General features: G+C 38.3%; 1 pseudogene; it reads left to right on the top strand.

Annotated features, from left to right (window-relative positions):
* The first annotated feature begins 12,758 nt into the window (after nucleotides 1–12,758).
* On the top strand, nucleotides 12,759–15,427 carry LOC122296144 (annotated as a pseudogene).
* Nucleotides 15,428–20,509: the final 5,082 nt, after the last annotated feature.

The raw sequence follows: 20,509 nt of genomic DNA, 5'->3' as shown, positions 1-20,509 counted from the left end.
CTTTTTCAAATTCTAAAACAAATATTATCTTACAAAATTATATTCTAATAATATTTTTATTCAATTATTTTTCTCCTTTCCCAAAACTATATAAAACACATTAATTCAAATATTTCATTACTATTCACAAATTATTTTATTATTATTATTCACATCTCATATAATCTCATCTCATTATTTAATAGATCGAAGCCTTAAAAACACAATTTTATTTTGTTTAAGTTAGTCTAAAATCAATGATAAACTTGGTAGATTAATAAATAGATTTTTTTCTCTCATATCTATATTTGTGGCATGCTCTTTGACATGCACCTTGTAGCTCTAAATTTTTATCTCGAGAATCTCAATATTTTGTTACACAAACATTCTCAATAGGGAAATGATAGGGATCCTGCTTGGGGGATTCCGTTCATTTATCCCGCTCATTTTTTTTTTTGAATTTTTTTTATAGAAAAATTAAGAAAATATTGTTTAATTATATTGTGAATTTTATTCATTTTTTCAAAATATTTAAAAGTGTTAAGAAAATGATTTGAAAAAAATATTTAAAAGTGTTTTGTTTTTTATTTTTTTCATATCATTTTTTTAACACTTTTAAATATTTTAAAAAATGAATAAAATTCACAATATAATTAAATATAATTTTCTTAATCTTTCTATAAAAAAAAATTTAAAAAAAAAAAAAAGTTCAGCAGAACAAATTAACGGGATCCCTAGCATTGTCCTTCTCAATAACTAGTTGCGCACTCGTGCGATGTGCAGTTGATTATAGAACTATCTAAACATGACATTTTTTTCTTTATCACAAATATATAGTAACATATTGAAAATAGATAAAAGAAGAAAAGAAATTTATATTGAAAAAGAAATGAAAGTCTATCAAATATTTAAAATTTCAAATTGCATAATGGACTTTTAAATTACTTTTAAACTTTAAATTTACCGAATGATATATGCTGTAGATATCTTCATCTTCCTTTCATGGAAAAAGCCAAGAAAGGAGTCTGCCCTGTCGACTAGGCAAGCAGGGAAAACAGTAACGTGCACTCCAGGACCTACTGATCTAAAGTCTTCAAAGAAAGTAGAAGCTGCAATTGTACGACTAGTCTTACTCGGTGTTGCATGCATGTATGCTAATTCCTGGAATTGGATTTTTATTCCCCTTTTCCACGTCCGATATGGCAAAAGATTTAAAACAGACTGAGTCATACTAAAAATATTAAAGGTGAGCTCTTTTTCGTCCATCTCTATCACCATTATCATCAAGTTACGGTCTTCTTAAATAATGCAACGACGGTGATTACTACATGCTATAAGCACATGTTATTGCTAAAGAAGAAGAAGAATTTTTTAATACAAGAAAATTATTTATTTATTGTACGTCAGTTATTTCTTAGAAAAAATGATTCTTCTCTATCAATGAATTTATTTTTATCACAAATAATTATTTTTGTTATAAATAACACGTCACACATGCTATTTTGAAGAGACATGTTATAATATGGAGAAAGGAAGAGACAAAAATGCAAAATAAATTTAAAGCAATAATAGGCAGTCTGTAAAATTTCTACTGTAACCTCAAATGGATATGAGTTGCAAATGTTCAAAAAGGTGAGTCGTTGTTTGGATTTAGATATGGTTTCATCTCATTTTATGATTATAATTTTTATAAAATTTTATATAAAATATAATAAATAATTTAATTTTTTTAAATCTTAATTTAATTTTTTTAAATTCTAAAATAATAATAACAATATTTTATTTAATTTTTATCTTTCATATAAAACAATCACATCTCATCTCACTCTATAATATAGTGACAAAATATCTAATTGTAGTAACAAAATATCTAGTCGTGAGATTTCACTCATGGTTCCAAGAGCTTAAATATTTCACAAACTGTTTATTATATATATATATATATATATTCAATCCTGATCAGGTCCTACACTTATATATATTCATAGATCCTGAATCATCTGAATTAACCACCAAATCGTAAGACAATGGAGTAGCCCTCCTTACACTTATGTTAAACGTCTATCATTTCACTGATCTTTCCGTCAAAATAGAGATTGAAGTGGATTTCATCAGAACTCTGGCTGACAATAACGCAAAAGTGCAGCCTGGCCAGATGTATGGCACTCCTACTCACTTCCAAACGCCAAGTTATGTTAAGAGCACTCTTAATGTAATATAAAAAATGTAAAATATTTGAAGAAATGTTTATAAAATGCGATCCATCTAATTAGGAAAAAGATTTTGTAAAATACAAATTGCTACAGTAATCCGTTAAATGTAGCAGGTACTGTTCATCATTCAAATATTTTTTTAATTATTTATACTTCATTTACCCCCTCATTTCCTTATCTTTTTTTTTTTTTTTTTTTTTTTTTTTTTTTTTTTTTTTTACATTTAAATACAAACTCTTTTTATTGTTTATAATTTAAACACCTCTATTTTATTTTTTCTAAAAAAATCTTGGAAATATTATTTATCTAATTTTTTCATATTTGATTTATTTTTTATTTTTATTTAACTTATATAATTTTATTTTGTGTTTATAGGACTGGATTATATTACATTATATATAATAATATATTGTAAATATAAAAAAATATATGGATACTAAAAATTTATTGGTAGAAAGAAATATTTAAAAAAAATAAAAAATATTATTTAAATGATACAAAGAAAAAATAGATAAACTGATATATGATTAACTGTAAAAATTAATATATAAAATAAAACAAATAAATTTTAATGATGTATTCTGAAAAGTAGGATGAAGGAAGATTGAGAGTGCTCTTAGGAGAACTTGATGATCCCACGTTGTAATTCAAATTCAAGTCTCTGCAGGTCTTGTAGAAAATATCTGAGGCACAAAATTATTTGCTCCACTAAGAGTATTCGCATTCCATTCCACATAAAATTTTCTATAATTTAGTTAAAAAGTACATTCCTTAAAATTTTTTCCTAAATTTTCCTTGTCTTTCAAAAACTTCATATATCTCATTTCCTATCATTTATCTATTCTATTAAAATAATATTTTTCTATTCTTTTTTTATTATTTTTTTCTTTCACTTCTGTTTACAAATTTAACTACTCAATATTTTTTCTTATTTTTTGAATTATTACTCTAGTGAATATTTTAAACAAAAATTTAAATTATTTTTTGTGGGTATGATAATATTTTTATAATTAATTTTTTTTATATTTTCGTAATTATTTAAATTATTTTTAAAATTATTATTTAAAACTTTAATAAATATGAGTATAATAGAAAGTGTAAATGCTTTGAAGTAGATAAATATAATAAAAAGTATAAATGATTAGAATAAAATATTAATAAAAAATAATATGGGATGTACAGTAGTTTTCCAAATATAGAAAATCACTATATATTTTACAAATACTTTTCTCAAAATGAAAATCTAGATATAGGCATAATTTTAAACAAATCCCTATAATTTCTATTAAATTATGGGAATAAATACCATTTGCAGTACCGGTGGGCGATGCTCTCAGAAAATATTTAAGCCTACTTCACAAGGAACATAGGTTTTTACTAACTAATAATAGGACGGGTTGCCCACTCCCATACATTACATGAGTTTATAAAGAAAAAGCCCATAATTGCATTGGCCCAAGCCTTGAGCCCATCGAATCCAGAAGTCTTAACCTCCGTCTTCCTCCTTTTTTACTTGGGCTCCCAACTTGCCCACAAGGTCGGGGTAGCGTCTTTCAGGCGGTGGTAGGGCTCCCAGGTGGCGTCTTCCGGCGTTTACCGTTGCCATCGTACCAGAACTTCATCAAGAATTGCGTAACAGACTACTCTTCCTGTTCCTCCCCAATAAACTTCGTAGAAGTGCAAGTACAGATTGGTCTACATCCACATACTGCCATTGGCTTTAAAGTTGACAATTCATCCCAAAACCCTTTCAATTGGTAATAATAAATGTTCATAGAGTGATTCCCTTGAGTTAGAGTGGAAAGATTTTTTCTTAGTTGAAATATTCTAGGTTGATTACTTTGTGTAAACCTATTACGTAAATCTTTCCATAATGCAGTGGTCATATCTATGAACAAAATAGTAGAAGTTTTCATAGTACTTTTTTTCTGTCCTTTAATAGTATGTAGTACTGCAAAAACCCTACAAATAAAAACCACATCAGACAGACTAAATAGATGTAGAAGTTGATGATTGATCACGTACAAACATCGAAACGAAAGTCTATGATCGATAGGAAAATTAAGATTGATGCAGATTGGCCATGAACAAGCACGTGTAAGATTAACATGTTAATAAATGAAACTGACATATATAAAACCTTGACAAAATTGATAATTACAAGTACTGCTTGCTTTTTACTAGTCTTGTCGATCGATCAAATTGCTTTTCCTTTTTACTTGGGCGCTATCGATAAAATTGAATGTAGTGTCCATCTTTCGGAAAGGGAAAAAAAAAACGTATTATACATATCAGATTAATACTCTTAGAAATTTCTAACTTTATGTGGACCAATATAAATGCCCGGCCGGAGTGTGACAAGTAGGTAAATTGCGGAGACGGTGGGTCTCTCCTCTTTGCTGGATGAGAAATTGCATTTCTCTCAGTTACTACGAATCTAATCGAAGGACGTCCTAGCTTGCCCGGCCCCATGAGTACTCATGAGTACGTGCACGTACGTGGCCCTAACTCTTGCATGCATGCATGCGTCATACACACATGATAGATCATTACCTCCAGCATTGTTTAATTTATGAATTATCCCCCATCTTCTTTTAGCTTGATTACAGCTTCACGTCTTTAATTTACACCTTTTTTTTTTTTTTTTTGCTGGTGAATATTCGACAAAACTCGAATATTCTATATCCACGAGGCTAGGTCCTTTCTGGCATGCTGAATATATATATATATATTTATATATACGTACACTATATTTTATTAAAAATAGTTGAGTAGGTAACAACCTATGGATCGGTGAACATCAATATTAATAATCTAGCTAAGACTCGCTGCTTAATTAATTTGGCCGATAGATTTTATATGCAGGCTAGGATTGAATATGGACTTTGAAAACTGCCGAGAGAAACTTGCTCGATCATGGGGTTGATGATCTGTTATATATATTTAATTATGCATGCATGCGTGTCTAATTAAAAGAAGTAATTAGTCCATTAAACTTAATTAACTTGATAAATTAATTTAATGAAGCTGCTTTTACTTGACGCCACAAAGCTAGGAAGTCACAGAATCCATTTATTTCAGTCAGTTAAATATTGTTGAGTTCTTGACCATATATGCTCCTCTGGCGACAAAAAAAATAATGGAAATTTGCTTGAAAATTCAAAGGGCTTGGTCAGTTAATGTTGGAGGGTTTCAGGACAAGATCATCTGGCTGGACAAATTTTCAGTATGCTTGTTGGAATTTTCACAGAGGTAAAAAACCTAATTTGTTGACAAATTTCAGTACTAAGAAGCTGCTTCTGTGACTGCTTAAGAAACTGGCTACAAAGTATGCTTCTGCCGGGTCGTATTCATTAGTCAATCATGACATGTATGCTTGAGCACCGATCAAGGAGCGAGGTTGCTGGGTACATAGTAGTTGCGCTAGCTATAAATTTTGGTTAAGAAATGAGTAATGTCGATGCAAATATAACCCATGAAGATACATAGTATGTCTTCTTATTATTAACTCCAATTCCTTTCTAGAGAGCTGGTCTTAATTATTAATATATAATGCAGAAGAAAATTAATAATAATTTCTCATGCGAGCAGCTACAGGTTTACATTTCTTATTTTGACACGGTTCGATTGGTAATTCATGTGCCATATATGTCATGCACGTACATGTGGTGAATTAATAGCACATATGGCTAAATTATTTTTGTAATTGCTAACTTACGTACCAATCTTACTGTACTGTTGGTGATCGATGCAAGAGAACCTAGCTCAAATGATGCTGAATTGATAAATTTTACGTTGATAGTACTGTTGGATTATATATCTTAAGAAGGTAGATCATTGCAAATACGGCAAGAAATGGTGAAAAATCTTCGTATTGGAACAATATTGCACACATATCAGTATTTTGATCTTAATTTTGGTTATGGATATCAACATCGCGTATATGACTTTAATTCAAAATGTTTTCTCAGCACACGTTGTGCTTAGCAAGCTAGCTGTTGCAGATGGAGACAAAAGTGGTGGGTGGCATGTGCTTGTTTAATGCACTGAAAGACACCGAATGCACCGAATGCACCGAATTCAAAAGGTGCGGCTGCAACTTCTCTCAACTGCACCTTCTCATCGACTACTTCCAATCAATATAAATAGAAGTGCTGTGATGAGGTGAGAGTGTGTGCGGACTGAGTGCAGCAGAGAAGTGCATCAGAGTGGGTGAGAGAGAGATTTCTGTAAAAATTATTTTTATAGTGAAATTACAGCAGCTGTGGACGTAGGCAATTGCCGAACCACGTTAAATTTCGTCCCTCTTTTATTTAGAATTGTCTCTGTGTCAGAACAGCTCCCAACAATTGGTATCAGAGCACTGGTTCGAGCTGTCTGAAAATTCAAGTTGTTCAAAATCAATTTTTGACAACTCCACGGTGTTCCTCGCATCGAGACGAATCCGTTGTAGCAAACGGAATCGAAAACGGAGGTCGGACGAGCCTACACGCGCCCCTAGAAGATCGGCGCGTGCATCTGCGGCAACCCACGCTCCCCCACGAGCTCCGGAGGTTGAAGACGCGTGCACCAAATGCGCCCACGCGCTCCAGTGGTTGAAGACGCGTGAAGGACACGCGCCCAGGCACCCCCACGCGCCCTAGAGAGGTTCGGCGCGTGTGTCACACGCGCCTCACTCTCCCCCACGCGCCACAGTACTGTAGCGCGTATATTAAACACGCCCATGCGCACTGTTCAACGCGTGTATCTCACGCACCAGACACATCAGAACCGTCCATTTTTCAGATCTGTTTTTGGCTAGATCTAAGCCATTCGGAGTCCGATTTCGACGATCAAATAGTGCTTTCCAACTATTTGGATCATTCCGGACTCATCCGTACTGTCAAAATTTTGAGATTCGGCATCAGTACATTGGATCTGAACCATCCACGTGTTGCAGATCATTTTGGGCTAGATCACGCCAGTTGGAGTTCCATCGCGACGATCAAATAGTGCTGACAAACTATTTGGATTATTCCAGACTCGTTTCCAGCTAATTTGAGTGTTTCAGACGCAACGATAATTTTTGTTTGTTTGAATTTGAACTCATTTGTAAAGTTATGGCTGGAGAAGAAGCTAAAGGTGTTGGTATCGAGAAATTTGACGGTACAGACTTTGCCTACTGGAGAATGCAGATAGAAGATTATCTCTATGGGAAGAAACTACATCTTCCACTCCTAGGAAGAAAGCCAGATGACATGAGCAATGAAGATTGGAATTTCCTTGATAGACAAGTGTTGGGAGTCATTCGACTAATACTGTCAAGATCAGTTGCACACAATGTGGGAAAGGAAAAGACCACGACGGATTTGATGAAAGCTCTATCGGACATGTACGAGCAGCCATCAGCCAATAACAAAGTGCATTTGATGTACAAGCTATTCTACTTGAGAATGGCAGAAGGAACTCCAGTTATTCAGCATCTGAATGAGTTCAACACCATCATCAATCAATTAGCTTCAGTGGGGATTGAATTTGATGATGAAGTACGTGCACTGATTGCTCTAGATCAATTGCCAAAAAGCTGGGAGGTCATGAGAACAGCTGTTAGCAATTCTTATGGCAAAACAAAGATGAAGTATCAAGATATCCGGGACCATATTCTTAGTGAGGAAGTTCGCAGAAGAGATACAGGAGAAGCATCAACTTCCAGTTCTGCCTTAAAACTCGAGACGAGAGGTAGAGGAGCTAGTAGAAGTTCAAATCGGGGCAGATCAAAGTCCCGAAGAGGCAGAAGTAAATCTAGGTCCGGAAAACAAGTACAGTGCTGGAATTATGGCAAGATTGGCCACTTCAAAAATAATTGCAAGGAAGCAAAGAAGAAGAATGAGCATGACTCTGTTAATGCCACAACAGAAGAGCTCCGAGATGCCTTACTCCTTTCAGTCAACAACCAAATTGAATCTTGGGTGTTAGATTTAGGAGCCTCGTTCCACACTACAGCACACCGAGAAATCATGCAGAATTATGTCATTGGTGATTTCGGGAAGGTGTACTTAGCAGATGGTGAAGCATTGGAAATCGAAGGTATGGGAGATGTATCAATCAATCTGCCCAATGGAAGTGCATGGTTGCTATAGAAGGTGCGACATGTTCCTAAACTCATGAGGAACCTGATTTCTGTAGGACAACTTGATGCTGATGGGCATTCGGTACTATTTACCGGTGGCACGTGGAAGATAACAAGAGGAGCTATGGTAGTAGCTCGAGGCACAAAAACAGGTACTCTATACATGACTTCAAGTATTAGAGATACTATTGCAATTGCTGATGCAAATGCCAACCTATGGCATCAAAGGCTTGGTCATATGAGTGAGAAAGGAATGAAAGTACTATTATCCAAGGGGAAGTTACCAAAGTTGGAATTAACTGATTTCGACATGTGTGAAGGTTGCATTTTTAGGAAACAGAAAAAAGTTAATTTCCTGAAAAATGGTAGAACTCCAAAATCTACAAAGTTGGAGTTGGTGCACACAGATTTGTGGGGGCCATCCCCAGTCGCTTCTCTTGGAGGATTGCGGTACTATGTTTCCTTTATTGATGACTCAAGCAGAAAAGTATGAGTTTATTTTTTGAAAAATAAATCTGACACATTTGATACTTTTAAGAAGTGGAGAGCCATGGTTGAAAATGAAACAGGCTTGAAGTTAAAATGTCTGAGGTCAGACAATGGAGGAGAGTACATCGACGGAGGGTTCAAAGAATTCTGTGCTGCAAATGAGATTAGATTTCAGAAGACTATTCCCGGGACACCGCAGCAGAATGGCGTAGCTGAACGCATAAACAGAACTCTTAACGAACGTGCCAGAAGCATGAGGCTGAATTCAGGATTGCCTGAATGTTTTTGGGCTAATACAATTAACACTGCAGCCTATTTGATTAATCGGGGACATTCAGTTCCCTTAAAGTTCGATCTACCAGAGGAAGTCTGGAGCGGAAAGAAGGTAAATCTTTCCCATTTGAAAGTTTTTGGCTGTTTATCATATGTTCACATAGATTCTACTGATCGTAACAAGTTAGAAGCCAAATCTAGAAAATGTTTTTTCATCGGTTATGGTGATGAAGAATTTGGCTATCGATTTTGGGATGATAAAAATCGCAAAATCATTAGAAGTAGAAATGTGATATTTAATGAGCAGATTTTGTACAAAGCTAAGTCACAAGCTGAATCTGAGGAATAGCCAAAGAAACCTGAGGTTGTTGATTTTGATGTTACTCGAGTCAACACTGATCAGAACGAGGATCAAGAAAATGATGAGACACAGATCGAACAACGTACACCACTCACTGTTATTCGAAGATCTTCAAGAACAATTAGGCCACCACAGCGGTTCTCACCATCTCTATACTACATCTTGCTAACAGATAGTGGTGAATCGGAAAGTTATGATGAAGCTCTACGAATTGAAGATTCGATCAAGTGGGAGAAAGCCATGCAAGATGAGATGGAGTCACTGATGTCAAATCAAACATGGGAGCTAACTAAGCTTCCAAAAGGCAAGAAGGCATTGCACAATAAATGTGTGTACAGAATTAAAGAAGAACACAATGGTAGCAAGCGCTACAAAGCCAGAATGGTTGTGAAGGGGTTTTAACAAAAAGAAGGTGTCGACTACACAGACATTTTCTCTCCAGTTGTAAAATTGACTACGATCAGGCTAGTGTTGGCAATTGTAGCTGCAGAGAATCTACATCTTGAGCAGTTAGATGTGAAGACTGCATTCCTTCATGGTGATTTGGAGGAAGACATGTATATGCACCACCCACAAGGATTCTCAGTGAAGGGGAAAGAGAATCTAGTTTGCAAACTGAAGAAGAGCTTGTATGGCCTAAAACAAGCTCCACGACAATGGTACCGGAAGTTTGACAACTTCATGTGCAGTAATGGATTTACAAGACTGCAGGCCGACCATTGTTGCTATATGAAGAACTTTGACAACTCTTATATTATCCTACTGTTATATGTGGTTGATATGCTCGTTGCAGGGTCAAGCATCGAGGAGATCAATAAACTGAAGAAGTAGTTGTCAAAGCGATTTGAGATGAAGGATTTGGGTGCTGCAAAACAAATCCTTGGTATGAGAATTATTAGAGACAGGTCTAATGATACTCTTAAGCTCTCGCAAGAGGAGTATGTGAAGAAGGTGCTCAGAAGGTTTAACATGGACAAGGCGAAACCAGTGAGCACACCCTTAGTTAGTCACTTTCGACTAACTAAGGATCAGTCACCAAAGACGGAGGAAGAGCAAGAATGCATGAACAGAATACCCTATGCATCTGCTATTGGTAGTCTTATGTACGCCATGGTCTGTACAAGGCCAGATATTGCACAAGCAGTGGGAGCTGTGAGCAGGTACATGAGTAATTCAGGAAAGCAGCATTGGGAAGCAGTCAAGTGGATTTTAAGATATCTACAAGGCTCGTCAGATACGTCACTATGCTTTACAAAAGCAGGTTTAAAACTACAGGGATATGTAGATGCTGATTTAGCAGGTGACGTTGACAGCAGAAAAAGTACTACTGGATTTGTGTATACGCTGGGTGGTACAGCTGTATCGTGGGCTTCTAAGTTACAGAAGATTGTTGCTCTCTCAACTACAGAAGCGGAATACGTTGCTATAACTGAAGCAGGGAAGGAAATGGTTTGGTTGCAGTTATTCTTGGAGGAATTGGGAAAGAAGAATGAAAAAGGTATTCTGCACAGTGATAGTCAGAGTGCTATTTTTCTTGCAAAGAATCGAGCCTTTCATTCCAGAACAAAACACATACAGTTGCGATACCGTTATATCCGATCTCTTCTCGATAGTGGACAGCTGATACTTGAGAAGATTCGAGGAACAGAGAACCCAGCAGACATGTCCACAAAAGTAGTTATTGCTGACAAACTGAAGTTGTGTATAGCTTCAGTTGGACTTCGTACTTAAAGGCTTGACTTGAAGTTGCTGTGATGATTGCTATGAAGATATGTAGACTCATTTGTCTCCAAGTGGGAGATTGTTGCAGATGGAGACAAAAGTGGTGGGTGGCATGTGCTTGTTTAATGCACCGAAAGACACCGAATGCACCGAATTCAAAAGGTGCGGCTGCAACTTCTCTCAACTGCACCTTCTCATCGACTACTCCCAATCAATATAAATAGAAGTGCTGTGATGAGGTGAGAGTGTGTGCTGACTGAGTGCAGCAGAGAAGTGCATCAGAGTGGGTGAGAGAGAGATTTCTGTAAAAATTATTTTTATAGTGAAATTACAGCAGCTGTGGACGTAGGCAATTGCCGAACCACGTTAAATTTCATCCCTCCTTTATTTAAAATCGTCTCTGTGTCAGAACAGCTCCCAACACTAGCTCCTCATGGCTAGCTAGTGGTCCAAGTTTCAACCAACCGTTTGCCGGCTCGAATCATCAATTTATGTTATTCTTTAACTTTTATGAAAATGTTTCGTTTTCACTTTTAAGATTGATCGTGAAGTCATTAATAAAAGAGATGATTGGTCAATAAAGAAATCTCACAAAAATGAACATATAAATTGATATGATCATTTGATTCATAATACATTAAAACTATTTTTTATTATAATTATAAGATATATAGATATGATATTTCACGTCAATATATATATTTTTATAAAATCTGTTTGTAGACTTGCAATAAGCACAAGCCAACTCATGCTTCTCATCAAAACACATGAGAAATAAAGGTCAAACTGATCAATCAAGACAAAAACAAACATCCGCGACACTAAAAAATGTTTTATTTATTTATTTTTGCATAGAGGCCAGGAAGTATATATTTATGCGTGGTTTTAAGCGGTTATTAATGCTTCTTTCTTAATTGTCTCTATGTCAAATATATGACCAATTCATGTTTACCATCGGTATAAAGAATAAGTGTTCTGTCGTAGTCAACACGTACAAGCTAGCTAGATTTCGATCGAATTCTTGACCCTGCATTAACACCATGTGCTGTTTTAAGATAATTCCTACTTTAATATGGCTAATTATATATGTCATGTGGCTTATTATATATATATATATATGTATGTATAACTTGCATAACAAAGTTCTGACTTAGCTTATTATTCAAAGTCAGATTATCTCCCGTTGCCAACACGTACTAAATTTGCTTATAATTTAGCTACTCTAACGGTCCCGGCCGTCTCCCCATCTCCAAAACAGCTTCGTTGGCCAGCCGCTGTCGTTCAGGCAGTCGAAGACCAAAACTTCTGACCAGGCAAACATATGGGCCCCGCATGTCGGGCTACAAACAGCCACCCTACATCTCTTGGACCCCACATGTTGCCTCTTCCACGTACATTTGTTTTTCTATTGGTTTGCCTCAGTGACCAGGAAAGGCTCCGCTAGAACAGTTCCAAGCTGCTATGCGTCCAGCCGTTACTGTGGCTTATACTGTTACCTGGACTATAAGGCGTGGCATGATAGTAAAGCTAGAAAAAGAAAATGTCTAAATTCCATTTTATTTCACCTATAAAGGCCAAGCTCCTTCACGAACCATGAACCCACGCTGCACCAGTAGTACTGCTAGCTAGCTCTCTCATATATTCTAACTTCGATTTCTTCGTTTTTTTGAAGTGAACTGTGTGATCTCTCCCTAAGCTTTCAACAATGGCAGTTGATTCACAACTCTCCTCCCGCTTGGCCCTCCGGCGTGCGACAAGGATTCCAAGGCGCTTCAGTTCATCGAGGAGATGACGAGGGAAACAGGCGCTGTCCAGGAGAGGGTTTTGGGGGAGATACTGATTCGGAACGCCGAGACTGAGTACCTCAGGAGGTTCCAGCTCAATGGAGCTACGGACCGAGACACGTTCAAGTCGAAAGTCCCTGTCGTTACTTATGAGGATCTCCAGCCTGACATCCAGCGTATTGCTAATGGTGACCGATCCTCCATCTTCTCGGCTCACCCCATTTCTGAATTCCTCACCAGGTGAAGATATTATAGCTAATCAATCTCGATCAGTACTTTCACACTTGCTGTTAAAATATAAAGAATAATAAACAAATTAAGGAACTAGAAAGATATAACATGCGTACGAAAATAGATTAGGTGGTTCAACCTTTGCCTCTAACTTAGCTAGCACACAGTTTACATATTAAAACCACAAGAATTTTTTAGTTTGTTTTGCGTAATCCAATGGCCGCTTAAAGAATATTATAACGAAATTATTTGGGCTTAATTTTACATTTTTTTTTTGTTATGAAATTAATTGTGAAACTTGCAGCTCTGGGACTTCCGCTGGTGAGAGGAAACTAATGCCGACGATTCATGAAGAGTTGGACCGTCGCCAACTATTGTACAGTCTTCTCATGCCGGTGATGAACCTGTAAGTACATATATATAAATATATATTTATATATATTATATTGGACTCCTTTGGTTTTTTACATATTTCGTTTTATTGCTTGAAGACTAAAATCCGGTTTCATATTAATTTGAAAAATGATATTTCACAGATACGTTTCCGGTTTAGACAAAGGGAAGGGACTCTACTTCTTGTTCGTTAAGGCAGAAACAAAGACTCCAGGTGGGCTCTTGGCACGTCCGGTGCTCACAAGCTACTACAAGAGCGAACATTTCAAGACCAGGCCGTATGACCCTTACAACGTCTACACCAGCCCGAATGAGGCTATTCTCTGCGCCGACTCGTTTCAGAGCATGTACACCCAGATGCTCTGCGGCCTCCTTATGCGCGAAGAGGTTCTCCGGGTCGGTGCTGTGTTTGCCTCCGGCCTGCTGAGAGCCATCCGGTTCCTACAACTTCACTGGCAACAACTGGCCCATGACATCTCTACTGGAGCCTTAAACCCTAAAATTACGGACCCTTCTCTCCGGGAGTGCATGTCCAAAATTATCAAACCCAATCCCGAACTCTCCAAGTTCATAACCCAAGAGTGTTCAGGAGAGAACTGGGAAGGTATAATCACAAGAGTTTGGCCTAACACGAAATACCTAGACGTGATTGTAACGGGTGCAATGGCTCAGTACATACCCACTCTTGAATATTACGGCGGAGGGCTGCCTCTTTCATGCACTATGTATGCCTCCTCCGAATGCTACTTTGGGCTTAACCTCAAGCCAATGTCCAGTCCTTCTGAGGTTTCCTACACTATCATGCCAAACATGTGTTACTGCGAGTTCTTGCCACACGAGCCGGACGCTCCAGCTGTATCTCGTGACTCACCTCCACAGCTTGTTGACCTTGCCGACGTCGAAGTTGGGAAACAGTACGAGCTCATAATCACCACCTATGCCGGGCTTTGTCGCTACCGAGTGGGCGACATCCTCCAAGTCACAGATTTCTACAAATCGGCTCCCCAATTTCGCTTCATAAGAAGAAAGAACGTGTTGTTGAGCATCGACTCGGACAAGACGGACGAAGCTGAGTTGCAAAAGGCTATCGATAATGCATCAGCGCTCCTAAAGGAATTCAACACAAGTGTGGTCGAGTACACGAGCTATGCAGACACAAAATCAATACCAGGACACTATGTACTTTACTGGGAGTTGCTGGTGAAGGACCCGGCTAACTCTCCGACTCATGAGGTCCTGAACCGATGCTGCTTAGCCATGGAGGAGTCTCTGAACTCGGTGTACAGACAAAGTCGAGTTGCAGACAACTCGATCGGTCCCCTTGAGATTAGGGTGCTCGAGAATGGCACCTTTGAAGAGCTCATGGATTATGCAATCTCCCGGGGTGCATCTATCAACCAGTACAAAGTTCCAAGGTGCGTGAACTCCTCCCCGATCGTGGAACTCCTCGACTCCAGAGTGGCTTCGGTGCATTTCAGCCCTGCGCCACTGCAATGGAACCCCGAACGACGTCGATGTTGACCGCATCATGCATGACGGCATGGAATAAGAGAGAAGCTGCGTACTAAGATTCTGTTGGGCTACCAAACCAAAAGCCATTTCTTGTTGAATTTTACTTTGCTTTTTAAAAGTGTCTTTCGATTCAGTTTCTTTAAAATATATTGCAGGGTGTGCGTCTGTATAATAGCTTCAGATTATCTTCTGTGCGCTTGACGTCATTGTCATGGTTGTATTTGTTAGTGCATCGTATCTTATCCTTTTCCGTCTGTCTGAATTTATCTCAGCTTTCTGAAATCTGAGGAAAAAACGTCGGATGTGTAGGTCATGGAACATGAACAGCTTTTGTGAATCATAGTGGTGTCATTACAATAAAGGTGGCAAATCTGTAAGTTTATTTTAGTTTTGAAGGTTGTAATATTAATTTGCATTTAAATAGTTTTTGTAAGCAGTCCTAGTAGACCACGTATCTGAAAAAATAAATAAAAATAAAACAAGTATATGGTGTATTACTGTTGTTAAATATAATTTTTCATCTTATTTATATTTGTATGTGGGCTCTATTTCTATGAAATTCTAAGGCTATGTTTAAGAATACAATTGTCCCAATGTTCTCATATTCCTTTACTATTATTTATAAATTATTTTATTACTAGTTATAAATGATCTGAATACTCTTAACATCCAAACAAAACTAATTAATTAACTAGAACGTGTGGGTTTTGATTTTGCGGGAACATCACTGCCTATGAGTTTCTCTCCCCAAGAAGGTCAGGATCGAAGGTCATTAAAATCAAATCATCTGTGAAATAGTAGTTAATAATTTGTTAATAGTAGTGGTGATGATCTAATTAAAGGGGTAACAATTCCAGCCGGATCATATGGTCGGCGGCATTAATAATGTGTCAAAGTGAACAATGTTATGAGTGGAGACAAAATGGTGAACGGTGAGCCATGCACCGTTTGCTCATTTGTTTTATTAGGCACCCACTCCTTAGTTTCTGCAGCAGATTGCTGCACCGTAAATGATCTGCTCTCCTATAAATAGGAGAGCTTAAATGTGCAGAAGTGTGTAGAGTGTGGGAGTGCAGAAGTGTGTAGAGTGTGGGAGAGAAATAAGAGAAAAACAGGGTGGGTGAGCAGAGAGTTTACAAGAGAGAGTTTTTTGTAAAAAATAATTTCATAGTGAAATTACAGCAGCTGTGGATGTAGGCAATTGCCGAACCATGTTAAATTTCATCCCTCCTTTATTTAGAATCGTCTCTATGTCAGAACAGCTCCCAACAACTGGTATCAAAGCATTGGTTCGAGCTGTCTGAAAATTCAAGTTGTTCAAAATCAATTTTTGACAACTCCACGGTGATCCTTATGTCGAGACGAATCCGTTGCCACAAACGGAATAAAAAACGAAGGTCGGACGAGCCTACACGCGCCCCTAGAAGATCGAAGCGCGCATCTGTTGCAATCCACGCTCCCCCACGCGTTCCGGAGGTTGAAGACGCGTGCACCACACGCGCCCACGCGCCCTCATGCGCTCTAGAGGTTGAAGACGCGTGAAGGACACGCGCCCCCATGCGCCTAGAGAGGTTCGGCGCGTATGTCACACGTGCCTCACTCTCCCCCACGCGCACACAGTACTGTAGCGCGTGTATTACACGAGCCCACGCGTTTGCCCACGCGCACTGTGCACCGCGTGTATCCCACGCGCCAAACAGATCAGGACCGTCAGTTTTTCAGATCTGTTTTTGGCTAGATCTAAGCCATTCGGAGTCCGATTTTGACGATCAAATAGTGCTTTCCAACTATTTGGATCATTCCGGACTCATCCGTACGGTCGAAAGTTTGAGATTCGGCATCAGTACATTGGATCTGAACCATCCACGTGTTGCAGATCATTTTGGACTAGATCACGCCAGTTGGAGTTCCATCGCGACGATCAAATAGTGCTGACAAACTATTTGGATCATTCTGGACTCGTTTCCAACTAATTCGAGTGTTTCGGACGCAACGGTGATCTTTGTTTGTTTGAATTTGAACTCATTTGTAAAGTTATGGCTGGAGAAGAAGCTAAAGGTGTTGGTATCGAGAAATTTGACGGTACAGACTTTGCCTACGGGAGAATGCAGATAGAGGATTATCTCTATGGGAAGAAACTACATCTTCCACTCCTAGGAAGAAAGCCAGATGACATGAGCAATGAAGATTGGAATTTCCTTGATAGATAAGTGTTGGGAGTCATTCGACTAACATTGTCAAGATCAGTTGCACACAATGTGGGAAATGAGAAGACCACGGCGGATTTGATGAAAGCTCTATCAGACATGTACGAGCAGCCATCAGCCAATAACAAAGTGCATTTGATGTACAAGCTATTCTACTTGAGAATGGCAGAAGGAACTCCAGTTATTCAGCATCTGAATGAGTTCAACACCATTATCAATCAATTAGCTTCAGTGAGGATTGAATTTGATGATGAAGTATATGCACTGATTGCTCTAGCTCAATTGCCAAAAAGCTGGGAGGCCATGAGAACAGCGGTTAGCAATTCTTATGGCAAAACAAAGATGAAGTATCAAGATATCTGGGACCATATTCTTAGCGAGGAAGTTCGTAGAAGAGATACAGGAGAATCATCAACTTCCAGTTCTGCCTTAAACCTCGAGACGAGAGGTAGAGGAACTAGTAGAAGTTCAAATCGGGGCAGGTCAAAGTCCCGAAGAGGCAGAAGTAAATCTAGGTCCGGAAAACAAGTACAGTGCTGGAATTGTGGCAAGATTGGCCACTTCAAAAAGAATTGCAAGGAGGCAAAGAAGAAGAATGAGCATGACTCTGCTAATGCCACAATAGAAAATCTCCGAGATGCCTTACTCCTTTCAGTCGACAACCAAATTGAATCTTGGGTGTTAGATTCAGGAGCCTCGTTCCACACTACAGCACACCGAGAAATCATGCAGAATTATGTCACTGGTGATTTCGGGAAGGTGTACTTAGCAGATGGTGAAGCGTTGGAAATCGAAGGCATGGGAGATGTACCAATCAATCTGCCCAATGGAAGTGCATGGTTGCTACAGAAGGTGCGACATGTTCCTAAGCTCATGAGGAACCTGATTTCTGTAGGACAACTTGATGCTGATGGGCATTCGGTACTATTTACCGGTGGCACGTGGAAGATAACAAAAGGAGCTATGGTAGTAGCTCGAGGCACAAAAACAGGTACTCTATACATGACTTCAAGCATTAGAGATATTGTTACAATTGTTTACGCAAATGCCAACCTATGGCATCAAAGGCTTGGTCACATGAGTGAGAAAGGAATGAAGGTACTATTATCCAAGGGGAAGTTACCAAAATTGGAATCAACTGATTTCGACATGTGTGAAGGTTGCATTTTTGGGAAACAGAAAAAAGTTAGTTTCCTGAAAAATGGTAGAACTCCAAAATCTACAAAGTTGGAGTTGGTGCACACAGATTTGTGGAGGCCATCCCCAGTCGCTTCTCTTGGAGGATTGCGGTACTATGTTTCCTTTATTGATGACTCAAGCAGAAAAGTATGAGTTTATTTTTTGAAAAATAAATCTGACACATTTGATACTTTCAAGAAGTGAAGAGCCATGGTTGAAAATGAAACAGGCTTGAAGTTAAAATGTCTGAGGTCAGACAATGGAGGAGAGTACATCAACGGAGGGTTCAAAGAATTCTGTGCTGCAAATGGGATTAGATTTCAGAAGACTATTCCCAGGACACCGCAGCAGAATGGCGTAGCTGAACGCATGAACAGAACTCTCAACGAACGTGCCAGAAGCATGAGGCTGAATTCAGGATTGCCTGAATGTTTTTGGGCTGATGCAGTTAACACTGCAGCCTATTTAATTAATCGGGGACCTTCAGTTCCCTTAAAGTTCGATCTACCAGAGGAAGTTTGGAGCGGAAAGAAGGTAAATCTTTCCCATTTGAAAGTTTTTGGCTGTTTATCATATGTTCACATAGATTCTACTGATCGTAACAAGTTAGAAACCAAATCTAGAAAATGTTTTTTCATCGGTTATGGTGATGAAGAATTTGGCTATCGATTTTGGGATGATAAAAATCGCAAAATCATCAGAAGTAGAAATGTGATATTTAATGAGCAGATTCTGTACAAAGCTAAGTCACAAGCTGAACCTGAAGAGCAGCCAAAGAAACCTGAGGTTGTTGACTTTGATGTTACTCGAGTCAACATTGATCAGAACGAGGATCAAGAAAATGATGATACACAGATCAAACAACGTACACCACTCACTGTTATTCGAAGATCTTCAAGGACAATTAGGCCACCACAGCGGTTCTCACCATCTCTATACTACATCTTGCTAACAGATAGTGGTGAATCGGAAAGTTATGATGAAGCTCTACGAATTGAAGATTCGATCAAGTGGGAGAAAAACATGCAAGATGAGATGGAGTCACTTATGTCAAATCAGACATGGGAGCTAACTAAGCTTCCAAAAGGCAAGAAGGCTTTGCACAATAAATGAGGTACAGAATTAAAGAAGAACACAATGGTAACAAGCGCTACAAAGCCAGAATGGTCGTGAAGGGGTTTCAACAAAAGGAAGGTGTCGACTACACAGTCATTTTCTCTCCAATTGTAAAATTGACAACGATCAGGCTAGTGTTGGCAATTGTGGCTGCAGAGAATCTACATCTTGAGCAGTTAGATGTGAAGACTGCATTCCTTCATGGTGATTTGGAGGAAGACATCTATATGCACCAGCCACAAGGATTCTCAGTGAAGGGAAAAGAGAATCTAGTTTGCAAACTGAAGAAGAGCTTGTATGGCCTAAAACAAGCTCCACGACAATGGTATCGGAAGTTTGACAACTTCATGAGCAGTAATGGATTTACAAGATTGCAGGCTGACCATTGTTGCTATATGAAAAACTTTGACAAGTCTTATATTATCCTACTGTTGTATGTGGATGATATGCTCGTTGCAGGGTCAAGCATCGAGGAAATCAATGAACTGAAGAAGCAGTTGTCAAAGCGGTTTGAGATGAAGGATTTGGGTGCTGCAAAACAAATCCTTGGTATGAGAATTATTAGAGACAGGTCTAATGATACTCTTAAGCTCTCGCAGGAGGAGTATGTGAAGAAGGTGCTCAGAAGGTTTAACATGGACAAGGCGAAACCAGTGAGCACACCCTTAGCTAGTCACTTTCGACTAACTAAGGATCAGTCGCCAAAGACGGAGGAAGAGCAAGAATGCATGAACATAATACCTTATGCATCTGCTATTGGTAGTCTTATGTACGCCATGGTCTGTACAAGGCCAGATATTGCACAAGCAGTGGGAGCTGTGAGTAGATACATGAGTAATCCAGGAAAGCAGCATTGGGAAGCAGTCAAGTGGATTTTAAGATATCTACAAGGCTCTTCAGATACGTCACTATGCTTTACAAAAGCAGGTTTAAAACTATAG

The sequence above is a fragment of the Carya illinoinensis genome, chromosome 2, assembly GCF_018687715.1.
Source record: "Carya illinoinensis cultivar Pawnee chromosome 2, C.illinoinensisPawnee_v1, whole genome shotgun sequence".
Classification (NCBI taxonomy): domain Eukaryota; kingdom Viridiplantae; phylum Streptophyta; class Magnoliopsida; order Fagales; family Juglandaceae; genus Carya; species Carya illinoinensis.
Note: the sequence above shows the minus strand (reverse complement) of the source record. Positions and strands in the feature narration are given on the sequence as shown.